We start from the raw sequence: 14,976 nt of genomic DNA, 5'->3' as shown, positions 1-14,976 counted from the left end.
AAAGTATACACTTTTTTTTAATTCGTTGTAAACAGGAAAGACGGAAATTATCTCGAAGAGAAATATGTGCTTTTAGCCCTGGTAGAATACTGAGTATTTATAAAAGCAAGTCACATCTATCCCCTCAGCAGGTGTCAGCTTAAGTCAAGCGGTATGTTCTGTTGAGCATGTTATTTGTAGCTATTGGAGACACACTAACATTTCTGAGCGAGCTCCACACTGATAAAGATTCTATATTCACTATAAGACCCCATACCTTGGGCCGGACGTGACGAATAGGGTTGTGGTATTCTGTGCACACCAGATAATCAATCCAGCGCTTGACCATCATATAATAGAAATAGACATTATTGCTGTCCTCTCCTTCCTTGCCCTCTTCTTCCTCTTCGTCCTATCCTTGCACTCCAGAGTGGCCAGACTCTTCTTACTCATTCCGCCTCCCAAACAGCCTGAATCTCCGACTCTTCTTTCTCCTTTCTGCCCGTGGCTCTTGAATGTTCCTGAGACACTTGGGCACAATGTTGTCACAATTCATTGATGATAACTCTGCACTTTCAGACTACCAATCTGGATTCCGCCAAGGATGACCTTTAAAACACATTAGACCAGAATGGAGTTTCTGCATTACTTCTCTTGGACCTCTCAACTGCCTTGCCGTAGTTAACCATGACACCCTAATACAAAGACAATATGAAGCCAGCATAGCGGGGACTGCTCTCAAGTGGATCACATCCTACCTTCAAAACAGAACAAATGTCATCCATACTCCCCCTTTCTCATTCAAACTGTACTTTACAAAAGCAGGGGTCCCTAAAGGCTCAATCATCTCACCCAGGCTTTTCAGCATCTGCATGAAATTATTAACAGCAATGATCAATGAATGTTAGGTCAAACACTACAATTATGCAGATGCCACACAAATACTCCTCAAACTGGAAAGCCCCAAAGACATGGGAAACTCAAAAATCATCAGTTGACTCTGAGCCGTTGATCAGAGGATGACATGGAGCCATCTCAAACTGAATGCTTCCAAAACAGAAATGCTCACATGTAGCAATTAAAAAATTATGACTCAATCTGCACCTGGCCTGATGATCTGGAACCACCACCTACAGTATCTAAGGAAGTAAGGAACCTTGGAATTACCATGGACACCAAGTTAACAATGAATGCCCAAGTGGACAACTTAGCAAGCTCAAGCTTCATCACCATGAAAACTTTGAGACGCATCTTCCTCCGCCTGGGATTCCCACACAAGGTCCAGGCTACTATCTCTTTTGTACTGTCTAAACTGGATGACGCCAAAGGCCTCTCCCATGGATCATCTCTGCTGCCAGACCACCCCTACATGTAAAGCCAAAAGCCCACATCTCCTCTGCTTTGAGCGTTCTGCATTGGCTACCGGTTGCCAGAAAATCCACCTTCAAGCTGCTTTGTATCCCCTACAAAGCAATACATGAAATATGATTGCTTTTCATCAGTAATAAAATCACCAAATACATTGAAGAAAGGAACCTCCACTCAAGATTTGTACCTCGCCTCAAAACTCCACCATACAAGAAAAAGACAATAGGTGGTACATCTTTCTCTGTTCAAGCGGCTAAACAATGGAACTCATTACCCCCTAATATAAGATCCACGGATAACTATCTTGTCTTCAGAAGGCTACTAAAGAGTTGGCTCTTTCCTACATAACCACCATACTCAAACAGCAATGTACAGCCTATCCCTGTGTATGTAAACATTTATAAATTTATTATATGTACATATCTAGATATGTGCATTTCTTTGTACAAATATGTATAACTATGTTTGTTTCTTACAGTATGTACATTATTTAAATTATCTTAACTATATATCTAAAAACATTTCACTATTGATATATTGAGGGGGAGATAATTTTTTTAAATAAAAACTACGCAAATAAATTAACTTAAAATACTGCAATACCTGAACATCACCACACAACTTTAAATCTGAATATATTATCTTCCTTACACATATATTCCCCTTTCTATGTAATCAGGTATCTATTTATTTATTTCTTTACAGCAACTGGGTGGAAAAAAAGTTAAAAATCACTCTCTCCAATGCATCACACTGTCTCACCCTATACCTCTATCAATCTATCCTCTGTCTTCACTCTCTGACTCATCCCAAACCTCATTCTACTAATATGATCTCCAAACCACCCTTCCAAGACTCTTCCCTCTGCTTTCTATAATATATAAATACAATACCAATATTGCATCCAGGCATACAAGGGAAGTAATTAAATGCACATTTGGAATCCTGAAGGGCAAACTTAGGTGTCTACATAGGAGTGGTGATGCCTCGCAGCATGCTTCTGAGACCGTCTGACATGATATGCAAAACCAAGGCGGGTTATGCAATGTTGCTCAACAATGCCAGCCAAAACATCTTCATGTATTCTTAAATGAAAACATCTTCCAACCCTGGACAGGATGCAACAAGGACTCCTGAAGGAAGAGCATGCAAGACAAATAGCACAACTAATCACTTCTGAAGTAACTGCATTTGGTATGAAATGAATGGGTAGTTACAGGTGATAACGTTCTTCAATAATTACAAATAAAAAACCTGGTTGTTCACAGGATTTGTTAAAAAAAAAAAAACAATATGGCTAGTACCCCATGATGAAACACTCGAAGAATGCACAAAATACGCAAAGTACATGTTGTAACAGATGAGCCTTAAGTGGCTCTTCATCCCTCTGGAGTCAGTGGACCTATCTGTGGTAGACCTTGCATCTGAAGCTTCTGTTTTTCCAATACAATATTTGATTCAATGTACCATTTGTGTCCCTGCCTCTGGCAAGGAGTCCATATTGTGGAGCATGGCTCGAAAGTCTTGTTTGTTGTAGGAGCCCTGGCAATGCAACTCTATACCCAGTGCCTGAATATCTTCTAATTCAATATGGGTTTCTTAAGAACCCTGAACTCTCCTCTAGTTTGAGTACCTCCCCCACCTTATTTGTTACACTTTTTCAATGTGTAATGGCAATTCCTTGCCCTTTCTCAGTTTCAGCAGCAATAGTCAAGACTTGAAAGCAGTATACTTGGAACACTGTTTGAGTTGTTGCACATGCTGTGGCAGAGAACACATTCAATGTACAAGATTGCCACCTGTAGTAACTGTCTGTTTGTTTAGATAATGGTAAGAAGTAGTTTGCTGGTTCTGTAGTCTGTGTGTCCTGTATCTCCTGCTCAGCATCTCCTGTATCTTCTATCTGCATGGGCCCAACATCTGTTGAGAAGGAGACTGTTTTAGTGTCCATGAAAATGTTAGGCTGAAGCTGAGAATACTTTGTTCCATGGGTGTGCTTTAGGAGATTCATGGTGATGGTGTGCAGTGCAATATTTAGATGCATGTATGGGTGTAAGCCATATCATGTGTGCACAGCACTGCCATATTTACTGATCACTAGAGTCCATTGAACATTACTACAAGTCCCTGTCACAGTGTCCTTTCCTCAGGATCTGCATGTCGCTGAACAAAAGGCCCACCTTCCGGCGTCACCAACTCAGAAAGCTATTATAGCACAGAGTTATGATGAAGCCAGTCGGGGGGAAGGGAATTAGGGTAGGGAACAGCAGGGAGAGAGAGCTGAAAAGAAAAGGTTAGAACAAATATGCACTTACTCATTTATAGCAGAATAACTCATCAATAGACTCTTGACTAAATGGTCTCTGTGATATCAGATGGAGACCCCTTTTGAAGTGAGGGCAAAGCCCCTTCTTTGAATCATGGAAGAAGACCAAACTACAACCTCAGAACCAAGAGATGGCAAGAGCTTTGGACTATGAGCATACTTTGAACATTAATCCTGTAACATCTATGCATTCATAACATAAACCTTTGATCATGGACTAGAAAATGTCAAAGAATTAAATGTGCTTTTCATGTATTATGCTTTAAAAAAACAATGAAAACTATAATTTGCTTATCTCCAGAAATGCTTTCACATTCACAACTATAAGACCAGAAAGTCTTTACTCATTGAACTTGAAGCGCTTTGTTCCTTATGCCAGATAGCGCTTTCATTTGTTTCATCTGAAGCGCTACGCTCGTTATGCTAAGGGGCACCTTACTCATGTGGCCTGGATCACTTTGATTGTTGTGCCAAGGGCTTTTTATGCATGTGGATTGAAGTGCTTTGATTGCTGTGCCAAGGGCGCTTTACTCATGTGGACTGAATTGCTTTGATTGTTGTGCCATTGGCGCTTTACTCATGTGGACTGAAGCGCTTTAATTACCGTGCCAAGGCCGCTTTACTCATGTGAACTGAAGCGCTTTAATTACTGTGCCAAGGCCACTTTCCTCATGTGGACTGAAGCACTTTAATTACCGTGCCAAGGGCGCTTTACATGTGTGTCCTGAAGCGATTTGCTCGTTGTACTAAGGGGCGCTTTACTTCTGTGCTCTGAAGCGCTTTAATCATCCCTTCAAGATTTGGCTCATCAAGACCTTACCGCTACGAGTACGACCTACTCATATCTGAATTCACCATGGAAACAAGGGTACTCCGATTTGCCGTCCATCAGCCATGCAGGAAATCTGCTCTTCTTCAGAGGAACCCCCACGAGGTCTGACTGTATCAAAGTCCTCAAAATAGTGAGCAACGTGCTTGGGTGTGGCTGGGCTTTATAGGCCTGCCACACCCCAAGATGGCTGCTGCCTCTAAAAACATGGGAATTGTAGTCCCTTCATGGAATAGCACTGATAAGTGCATCTTGTCCACCAACGTCCTGAACCTTCAGCTCTATGAGCTTTGCCACAGGACAGACGACGCTGATGGCTACCTTTGGAACAAGAGGGGATGACAAGTGGTGCGCACAAAGTGCTGCAGAGCCGCGCAGCAGCGTTTCGGGCGGGACCTAGACCGTGCATGGCCTTATTCCTGACAGTCCCAAAATGCTTTTCACAGGGCTGGTATGGATGTGTTTCCTACTATGCCCCTTGCTCTTGTGACATATGACTATGCCCTTCACTGTCGATTTTGATTCATGCATGGTGGGAAAACCTGCTTGAAGGCATCCTACGTTGGCATGGGTGATGGTTTGATGATTGGGTATCCTCCCATCTGCCTACTTCATCATATTGGCAATCTTCTCCTAGGTCCCTGCACAGTCACTCTACCAATTTTGTGTATCTTTTCAGTTCTCTTGGTGGAGAGTCCTGCAAAACAGGTGCAATTCTGTATTCACTACCAAATTCTCCTCATCATGGTTTCAGACACAGTCAATATCCACTTTCCACAGAGTTGAAAATTATTTGCTACCTACTTATTTTTTATTTTATTTATAAAGTGCAACTATCATCCCCATAGGGACATCCTGCTGCTGGACCAAATACATAAAACGCTCTGAAAACGTAATGCAACTAGAGGGAGAAAAGCCAGGTCTTCAAGTGATCACAAAACGCGCAGAGATCCTATGTGAGGAAAATTTCCAAAGGTAGAGAATTCCAATGGAGTGCCGTTAGGTGACTAAATGAGCGACCACCCATTCTCGCTTTCTTGATACCTGTACTGCGAATCAAGGCTTGACAAGAGGATAAACAACGCTCTAGTGGGTTTATAAAAAGCCACTTTTCTATGCAATATTGCTGGCCCTGACTCATGGAGTGACTTCTGGACATAGCAGAGTGATTTAAAACTGCCTCTGTTAAATACTGGAAGCCAGTGCAGCAAACTGAGGCAAGTTGAGGTTGAGCGTCTTTGGGGCTTTTATAGATCAGGCTGGCTGCCTCATTCTGTATGAGTTGCAGACGACTTAACAAGTAGTCAGCCATCCCTAAATATAGGGCATGGCATGAATGAGAGCTTGGGTAATGGTGTTATGCCAGGCTATGGGGTCCATCGAAATAGCTTTCTCAGCATGCATAGGAGTCCAGAACATCTCCCAAGCACCAAATTTACCTGATCGTGCACCAAAAGAGAGTCAACTAGCACAATACTCATCCACCAAAATATCTAACACCTAATTCGTCAAACTTTTGTTTTCTTTTACTTCCTCACTTCTCTTGTTCTGCCCCTGACTTGCTGTTTCTGATGTCCTTTACTGCTCTCTGTGGGCCATATACTCTCCAGTGACCTCCTCCGCCCTACAATGTTGAAAGTTTGGCTCCATTCCTGCTTCTGATGCCATCAGTCACTGGCTGAAAGACATTCGCAGTTTGCAACACTTGCAACACTATGGGACAGATATACGACCATTTCATTTTGTGAGTCTCTTATTGTGATTCATTGCGAATCACAATTAGAGACTCACAAAATGAATTGTACAAATGTGTCTGAGACACGCATTTCAAACAAAAAAAAAATTAAACATTTTCTTTTCATTTTTTCAGAGTAGGAAGTGGTCTGTGGGACCCCTAACTGCTCTGAAAAAATATTTTCGCTTGCATTCACAAAGCGGAAGGGGTCCTGTGGGGAATGGATTACCACTGACTTGAATTTGTGATTGATTTGCAGCCGCATTGCTGGTCACAAAACAATCTTACATGGTCCTGCGACTCGCTATTAGGAAGGGACGCCCTTGGCATGCCCCTTCCTAATAACGACTAACAAAAACATAATGGATTACCTAATCGCAAAATGGTGTCTGTACATCCAGAAATGCTTTTATCTGGTCCCAAAAGCCTGATTCTGCGAATCAGGCCGTTTGTGACCAGAAAAAAGCATTGTACATCTGGCCCTTGATTCGCAATTTGTGATTAATACCACAATTGGGAAGTTGTAAATTGTGATTATGAATCCTAATACATTACTATTTGATGCTTTGTACATTAGGATTTTTCAATTCTGCAATTTGATGTCTTATTTTTTGCCATTTCCAAATCACAAATTTAAATAAATTTTACTAGCTCGAGCATTTGGTTTATCTAGTAGATCTTTTATATTGGGAACGGTTGGACCTGGCTTTTTGACAGGGTCATCCCCAAACTTTTTGCCTCCTTTCTCCTATTTTTTCTGACCTGTTGTTGTTGGTTTTTGACCTCTGGGCACTTTACCACTGCTAACCAGTGCTAAAGTGCATATGCTCTCTGTGTAAATGGTACTATTGATTGGTTTATCCATGATTGGCTATTTAATTTACTTATAAGTCCCTAGTAGAGTGCACTATATGTGCCTAGGGCCTGTAGATTAAATGCTGCTAGTGGGCCTGCAGCACTGGTTGTGCCACCCACTTCAGTATCCCCTTAACCGTGTCTCAGGCCTGCCATTGCAAGGCCTGTGTGTGCAGTTTCACTGCCACTTCGACTTGGCATTTAAAAGTACTTGCCAAGCCTAGAACTCCCCTTTTTTTCTACATATAAGTCATCCCTAATGTGTGCCCTAGGTAACCCCTAGAGCAGGGTGCTGTGTAGGTAAAAGGCAGGACATGTACCTGTGTAGTTATATGTCCTGGTAGTGTAAAACTCCTAAATTCGTTTTTACACTACTGTGAGGCCTGCTCCATTCATAGGCTAACATTGGGGCTGCCCTCATACATTGTTGAAGTGGCAGCTGCTGATCTGAAAGGAGCAGGAAGGTCATATTTAGTATGGCCAGAATGGTAATATAAAGTCCTGCTGACTGGTGAAGTCGGATTTAATATTACTATTCTAGAAATGCCACTTTTAGAAAGTGAGCATTTCTTTGCACTAAAATCTTGTTGTACCCCCAAACACAGGGTAATCAGCCTCACTTGCATACATCTGCATTTTGAATGGGTCTTCCTGGGCTGGGAGGGTGGAGGGCCTGCCCTCACACAAAGGACTGCCACACCCCCTACTGGGACTCTTGCAGACAGGATTGAACTGAAAGGGGGCTTGGTGCATTTCTTAGACACTCTTTGAAGTCACCCCCACTTCAAAGGCACAACTTAGTATAAAACAGGGCCTCTGCCCTACCTCATCAGACACTTGCTGGAGAAGAAACCTGAACCAGAAACTACATCCTGCCAAGAAGAACTGCCTGGCTGCTCAAAGGACTCACCTGTCTGCTTTTCTACAAAGGACTGCTGCCTTGCTGTTGGCCTGCTGCCTTGCTGAACTGCCTGGCTGCTCAAAGGACTCACCTGTCTGCTTTTCTACAAAGGACTGCTGCCTTGCTGTTGGCCTGCTGCCTTGCTGAACTCTTGTCTGGCTGTAAAAGTGCTCTCCAAGGGCTTGGATAGAGCTTGCCTTCTGTTCCCTGAAGTCTCAGGACCAAAAAGACTTCTCTCTTCCTCTTGGACGCTCCGTGCGCCGAAATGTTCGACGCACAGCTTGTTCCGCGGCAAGAAAAACGCTGCACACCGACGCTGATCGACGCGACGCCTTCGGGACGACCGAAACTTTGACGCACGGCCTCGCAAGGACAACGCCGCCCGACTTCCCGGGAGAAATCGACGCGACGCCAGCCGTGAGATCGAAACTTTGACGCACGGCCTCGCAAGGACAACGCCGCCCGACTTCCCAGGAGAAATCGACGCGACGCCTGCCGTGAGATCAAAACTTTGACGCACGGCCTCGCAACGACAACGCCGCCCGACTCCCCAGGAGAAATCGACGCGACGCCTGCCGTGAGATCGAAACTTCGACGCGCAGCCCCGCAGAACGACGCGCAGCCGGAAAACAAGCAGGAAAATCCATGCACAGACCCGGGACATCTGGTACTCCCCGCGAACCACAGAAAGAGACTGTCCGCGCGCCGGAAAACGACGCACGACTCCCCGCGTGGGAAATAACGACGCAAGTCCGTGTGTGCTGAGGAGAAATCGACGCACACACCAGTTTTCCACGTACCTCTTCTCCCGTGGCCCTCTGAGGAGATTTTCCACCAGAAACCAGGTACTTTGTGTTTGAAAGAGACTTTGTTTACTTTCTTAAGACTTAAGACACTATATATATCACTTTTCAGTGATATCTTTACAAATTCATATTACAACTTTGATCGTTTTGACCTGAAGATACCCAGATAAATATTATATATTTTTCTAAACACTGTGTGGTGTATTTTTGTGGTGTTATGCTATGGTGTTGTATGATTTATTGCACAAATGCTTTACACATTGCCTTCTAAGTTAAGCCTGACTGCTCGTGCCAAGCTACCAGAGGGTGGGCACAGGCTGATTTTGGATTGTGTGTGACTTACCCTGACTAGAGTGAGGGTTCTTGCTTGGACAGAGGGCAACCTGACTGCCAACCAAAAGCCCCATTTCTAACAGGAACGTAATTAGCTTTTGCCACTACTAAGAGCACTGTTGGTAGGAGTGGACTCGACCGACAGGCACAAATGCACTCACCTCTTTAAACAAAACTACATCACAAAATTAGAGGCCTGATTTATACTTTTTTATTGTTGCATTTGCGTCATTTTTGTGATGCAAAAGTGGCGCAAACTTACAAAATTCAAGTATATTTTGAACATTTGTGCTGCTTTTGCATCAAAAAATGATGCAAATGCAGTGCTAAAAAGTATAAATTAGGCCCCAATTGTCCAGAACCCAGCTAGCTCTCCCATTGCTTCTTGACTTTATACTTGGCTTTGACGTTGTGTATCTCTCCTTTGCCTATTGGCTAGGTTTGTGCTATAGAAATGCCATCTACCAACATACATAAAAGCCAGGAAGAGAAAATAGCATACTTTTAGCCTAAAATAATGTCCAAAACGTATAGATAATCTACCTAATATAAAAAAAATGAAGCCGATGATCAATGAAAATGGATCAACCTTTAATAGAGAACTTTGAAAAAAAAAAAAAAATCTGCAGGACCAGTTTTAGTTACTACACAACAGTGGTGCTTAACTTTGTGATTTCTGTGGAGCCCCAAAGGATCACTATTGGAAATCAGGACCCTGTCTTTGGTCATTTCTACACTTTTTCCATACAGAAAATTACAGAAACAAGTATACATCTGAGGAATACACAATGTATGAAACATTTTTGTTACTCAAATAAATACGTGTGCGAAAAAATCGAAAGTTCAATGGTAAGGTTGAAGCTTTTCAAAATTTGGTTTTACTTCCAAAACACAAAGTGATATGCCAGATTCCAACAGTTTGTGTTTTTTGCTACTACATTTTTTTGTTAAGTATGTGCACTTTATTAATCTGCCAATATTTAAATTTAAGGGGCACTGCACTAAACATGTCCAGGGTTATGATTGTGTTCATTAAGGATTCACTCTCCTTATTGAAAAGATGACAAATTATCTCCAAGATCATTTACTGCATGTTTGACACAATGCACAGTAATGCGGATTTTCATTTGGCAGGAAAAGGTGGATTTTGTTCCATGAGTGAAACGTCTCAGAATGCAGTTTGGTACAAGAGTATAACAAATCAATTTCTGTGGTTGTCTTGCAATATATTTGGCAGTAATTTAGACTGCATGAATTTAAGGATAAGTTTTAAAATATGTCAATGGGCGCAATATATGTGCTCGCTAATAAATTCACTGAACAAAGGTTGATGCATTGGAGAAAACGTTGAGCATTTTTCTACGCCATTTAACCATAACCCCAATTAATCCTTGGCCACACCGCAAAGATCACGCACCTTCCCCATTGCGGACAAATGTGAACGGTGAACTGAACACTCATGCAAATGATTGCACATTTTCTCCAATTAATCAAGGTACATTTAATATGCAAATAATATTTTTAATCATGTTGCAAAAAAAATACATAATGGCGTTTTAAGTCGGAGAAAGCAAATCTTCGCAGGATTCACCGTGCAAGGTCTGTCCAGAAAAAAGCAATGGATTTAAATATGGTTGCATGTTCATGAATCATTTATCAATTGCGCACAAATGTGTGTCATATAACTACAGAACGCCAATAAAACCCAGGAAGTTACCGAGGTAATAAGTATGATTCTTTTTAAATGTGAGCACGCGACAGCTGCAGCACAGCGGACATATGCATCACGTATATGGCACGTATACTGTCCTTTGTAGCCGAGATCGGTAAACGCATAAATAGTTCATGATGGTAGACCACCATGTAATGAGCTAATAATTACAACGATAACAAACAGCGCCGCCTTCAAACAATATATACTTTTTCGAGGTTAGGTTATTTTGGATTTTATTCTACGCAGAACATGATTCATCTGCAAGTGTTTGAGGCTGGGCCCGGCACTATGACTGAACGAGGTAACTAGGCGCTGGAGAAATGCAGGGCCTGCCACAAAAGTGAAATTATAAACTTAATGCACTATCTTCATTTGTTATAGTAAGGTCGAAAACAATCCTCCCTTCTTCAGAGTCGTTAACCGTTTGCCCTTCCTACGTAAAAATGAATGCATTGTGGGGCATGCTAGCCCCACGACGCAAATTACTGCTTGAAATTGGGTAGCAGGCTTTACACTTTATAAAAAACTATGCTTGGCTGTATGAACTGCATATTTTGTAACCTAATAGTATCCCCTCCACCATCCCGAATTAATGCTGTGCAGTATTGTAACAGTCTGAAACAGATAAATTCCGTTCATTACATGCTGTACGGAGACAAGTTAACATGTCGCATTTGGTTTATTCTATCCATGACATTTAATATGGAATTACAGTGGCAGCCTGGGCCCAGCCACAATATATTTACAAAACGCAATATTGTGGAAGGCCGGGCTTATCAACTATGGTGCAGCAAAAAACACTGCATAAAACCATGATCGATACTAAATAAAATCTTTATGTGAAAATGCTGGCGCTGCACTTTGGGCACCTGGTCACGAATATGATTAACTAGAACTTGCTTTTTAAATTAACCTAGTATGTGTTGTGAATCGATAAATAGCAATCAAATATTTTTTATGTTTTGAATACCACTTCAATCATTTTTTAGTTGCTTTAAGTAACACCACACAGACATTCTGCATTTTAACTTTAACTGTGTGCTGTAGTTGGTCACTTCTTTCAGCTGACTCATAGGAAAATTCAGGGGCATATTTAAGAGCCCCGAGCGCCACCGGAGCGTACCGCCACCGGAGCGTCACTTTTAGTGATGCTCCGGTGGCGCTATGCCCTGTGCCATATTTACAAGGGAACATTAAGCCACTTCTTGTGGCCTAACACCTCCTTGTAAATATGGCCCCTTCACACGCAGCCCTGTGGGCGTGCCACAGCAACACCCATTGCATTTTGACGCTGCCTCAGATTTACGAAATTTTGTAAACCTGGGGCAGCACCAAAATCTAACGTCCCCCCAGGGGTGGCATTAGCAAGGTGCAACGAGGAGGAATACTTTTATTCCTCCTCATTTTTTGCTTTTTTTATGTGTGCTGCAGAAAGAGCAAAATGCCAGACATGATTGTTTGAGGCATATTTAGGAAAAGTGGCGCTGCAACTAGTGCAGCACCACTTTTCTTGCACCCTATATCATCCCCTACCGCCACCATGTGTGCGCCGTATTTAAAATACAGCGCACCATGGTGCAGGGTACGGGGCAATGGCATAATTTTTCATAACACTATTGATGTACTCTGCAGGAGTAGCACCAAAATATTGGTGCTACTTCGGCAGAGTACATATGGGATAACTATAAATAATGGAAGCCCCCTTTTCACGCCAGCTTTGAACAGGAGTTAAAAGTGGCATAAAAAATGATGCAAGGAAATCTTATAGATTTCCTTGCACCATTTTTTCAGCTGCCCTAAAGGGGAACGCCCAATTTGCATACATTATGCATAGGACAGGCATAATGTAGCGCAAAGGGTTACAAAGTGGCGCATTGCATGCATTGCACCACAATGTAAATATGGTGTGAGGATTCTGGCCTTATTGGGCCACATTAGCGTAAAAACAAATGATGCTAATGCGGTGCAAGGTGGCGCTATGGGCTTATAAATATGCCCCGATAGTTAATGTGTGGGAAGGTGTCCCTTCCTGCACATATACAATCATTTCAAAATGACGCTTTGGCACTTCTGTGTGCTGCATTCTGCAGCACATACAGAAGTGCCAAATCACCATTTGTGATTGGTTATGTGCAGGAAGGGACACCTTCCCACACATTGAGGCCCATATTTAAAAGAAAAATGACAAGAGCGCGATACTGCACCAAAATTGGGCGTGCCGCGCTCTACCATTTTCACACCGCAGGGATGCAATATATTTAATTGAATACTGTGCACCCTGTGTTGTCTCCTGCGAAGGCGCTAAATTGAGCTGCCCGGTGCCAATGCAGGCATCCTTGCATCATCATGCAAGGATGTCTGCGTTGAGGTGTTTGATTGTTTATGTGTGGAAGTTGTCCCTTCCTGCACATAAACAATCATTAATGGCGATTTGACACCTCTATTCCGCAGCACACACAGAAGTTCCAAAGCGTTATTTTGTAATGATTGTTTATGTACAGGAAAGGACATCTTCCGGCACATAAACAATCATATCTGTCATGTTGCTCTTTCTATGCCTGCTGCAAAATGCAGCAGGCATAAAAAAAGCAAAAAAATGAGAAGGAAGAAAACTATTCCTCTTTGTTGCACCTTGGTAACACCACCCCTGGCATGGGGTTAGATTTTGGCGCTGCCTCAGGTCTATGAAATCTTGTAAATCTGAGGCAGTGTCAAAATACAAAGGGTATTGCTGTGGCACACCCACAGCAACACCCATTGCACGCCCCTTCCATGCAAAGGGCTGCATGTGAAGGGGCCATATTTATAAGATGGCGTTAAGCCACAAAAAGTAGCTTAATGTCCCCTTGTAAATATGGCACAGGGCATAGCGCCACCGGAGCATCACTAAAAGTGACGCTCCGGTGGCGCTCAGGGCTCTTAAATATGCCTCAAACAATCAAACCCCTCAACGCAGGAATACTTGCACAATGGTGCAAGGATACCTGCATTGGCACTAGGCAGCTCATTTTAGCCCCAGCGCAGGGGACAATACAGAGGTGCGCCGTATTCAATTAAATACGGAGCATCCCTGCGTTGTGAAAATGACGGAGTGCGGTGCTGCCAATTTTGCGCAGCGTCGGGCTCAGTCATTTTCTTTAAATATGGGCCTCAGCCCATATTTTTATGTCTGGCTGCCTTAAAGCGTTGTTTCTAATACTTTTTTGGGCCAGCTTCATGGTTTAGCTGTGTCAGCGCATCTCACCTTAATAAGTAAACTTACAAGGGGATGCAACTAGGTCGATGAACATTTTGACTCACATTTAAGATGTTCCCACCATAGATTAAGTACATGCAGATCAATAATCAATAACCAATATTAACATCAATAATCAATGATCATCAATAACATTATCAATCTATTGAAGTCAGTAATTATCACACTCCATGACCTCGCAGTCATGAATAACCACACCTTTTTGTAAAAGTTAGAATGTTTATTTCCCTATATTAATAATGCTAACGTCATGTAAATTAATCTCAAAATCAAATGATAACCATACAGAAACAACACTGGCCGTCCAAACATGCAAAAGAAATGCAATCTAATCAAGGCTTGAGCTACTACACAATCTAATTCACAGTGCAAATTAATAGCAAGAATAACTGTGTATACGATATCACATACATTCAGTTTCAGTAAAAAAATACCTCAAATGTTATTCCATTTAGTGGACTTTATCAGTGGGTTCCCTAACTAACATTGGATTAGAATTAGCATGTTGGGCTTCATGCAAAACAATTTAGCCAAAACAAATTTGGAAAACATCTATCTATGGCTCTATCAAAATATTGTGGTTGGTACCTAAAAACAAAAGCAAATAGACATAATAATCAACATTCTAAATCATGATACGTATCCTCAGCATGGATCAGCAAGCAGTGTCAGTCTTCGTCCTCAAGATGTCAGCAAGGATTCAGGATTCAGCGTCAAACTTCAGAAAGGGCAAAGTCTTTCAGCATTAAAGTAAGCATGTATGTTATCAAGACGCTCAGTAAATAATGACCTCTAGGTAAGATAGAAAATAGACAAATGCGCTGTCTTCTCTTGGTACAGTTCCGTTAAGTTAGATTTCCTAAAATTTCTTCTC

Source organism: Pleurodeles waltl, chromosome 7 (genome assembly GCF_031143425.1).
Source record: "Pleurodeles waltl isolate 20211129_DDA chromosome 7, aPleWal1.hap1.20221129, whole genome shotgun sequence".
NCBI lineage: Eukaryota > Metazoa > Chordata > Amphibia > Caudata > Salamandridae > Pleurodeles > Pleurodeles waltl.
The sequence above is the reverse complement of the archived record's forward strand: the minus strand, read 5'-3'. Positions refer to the sequence as shown.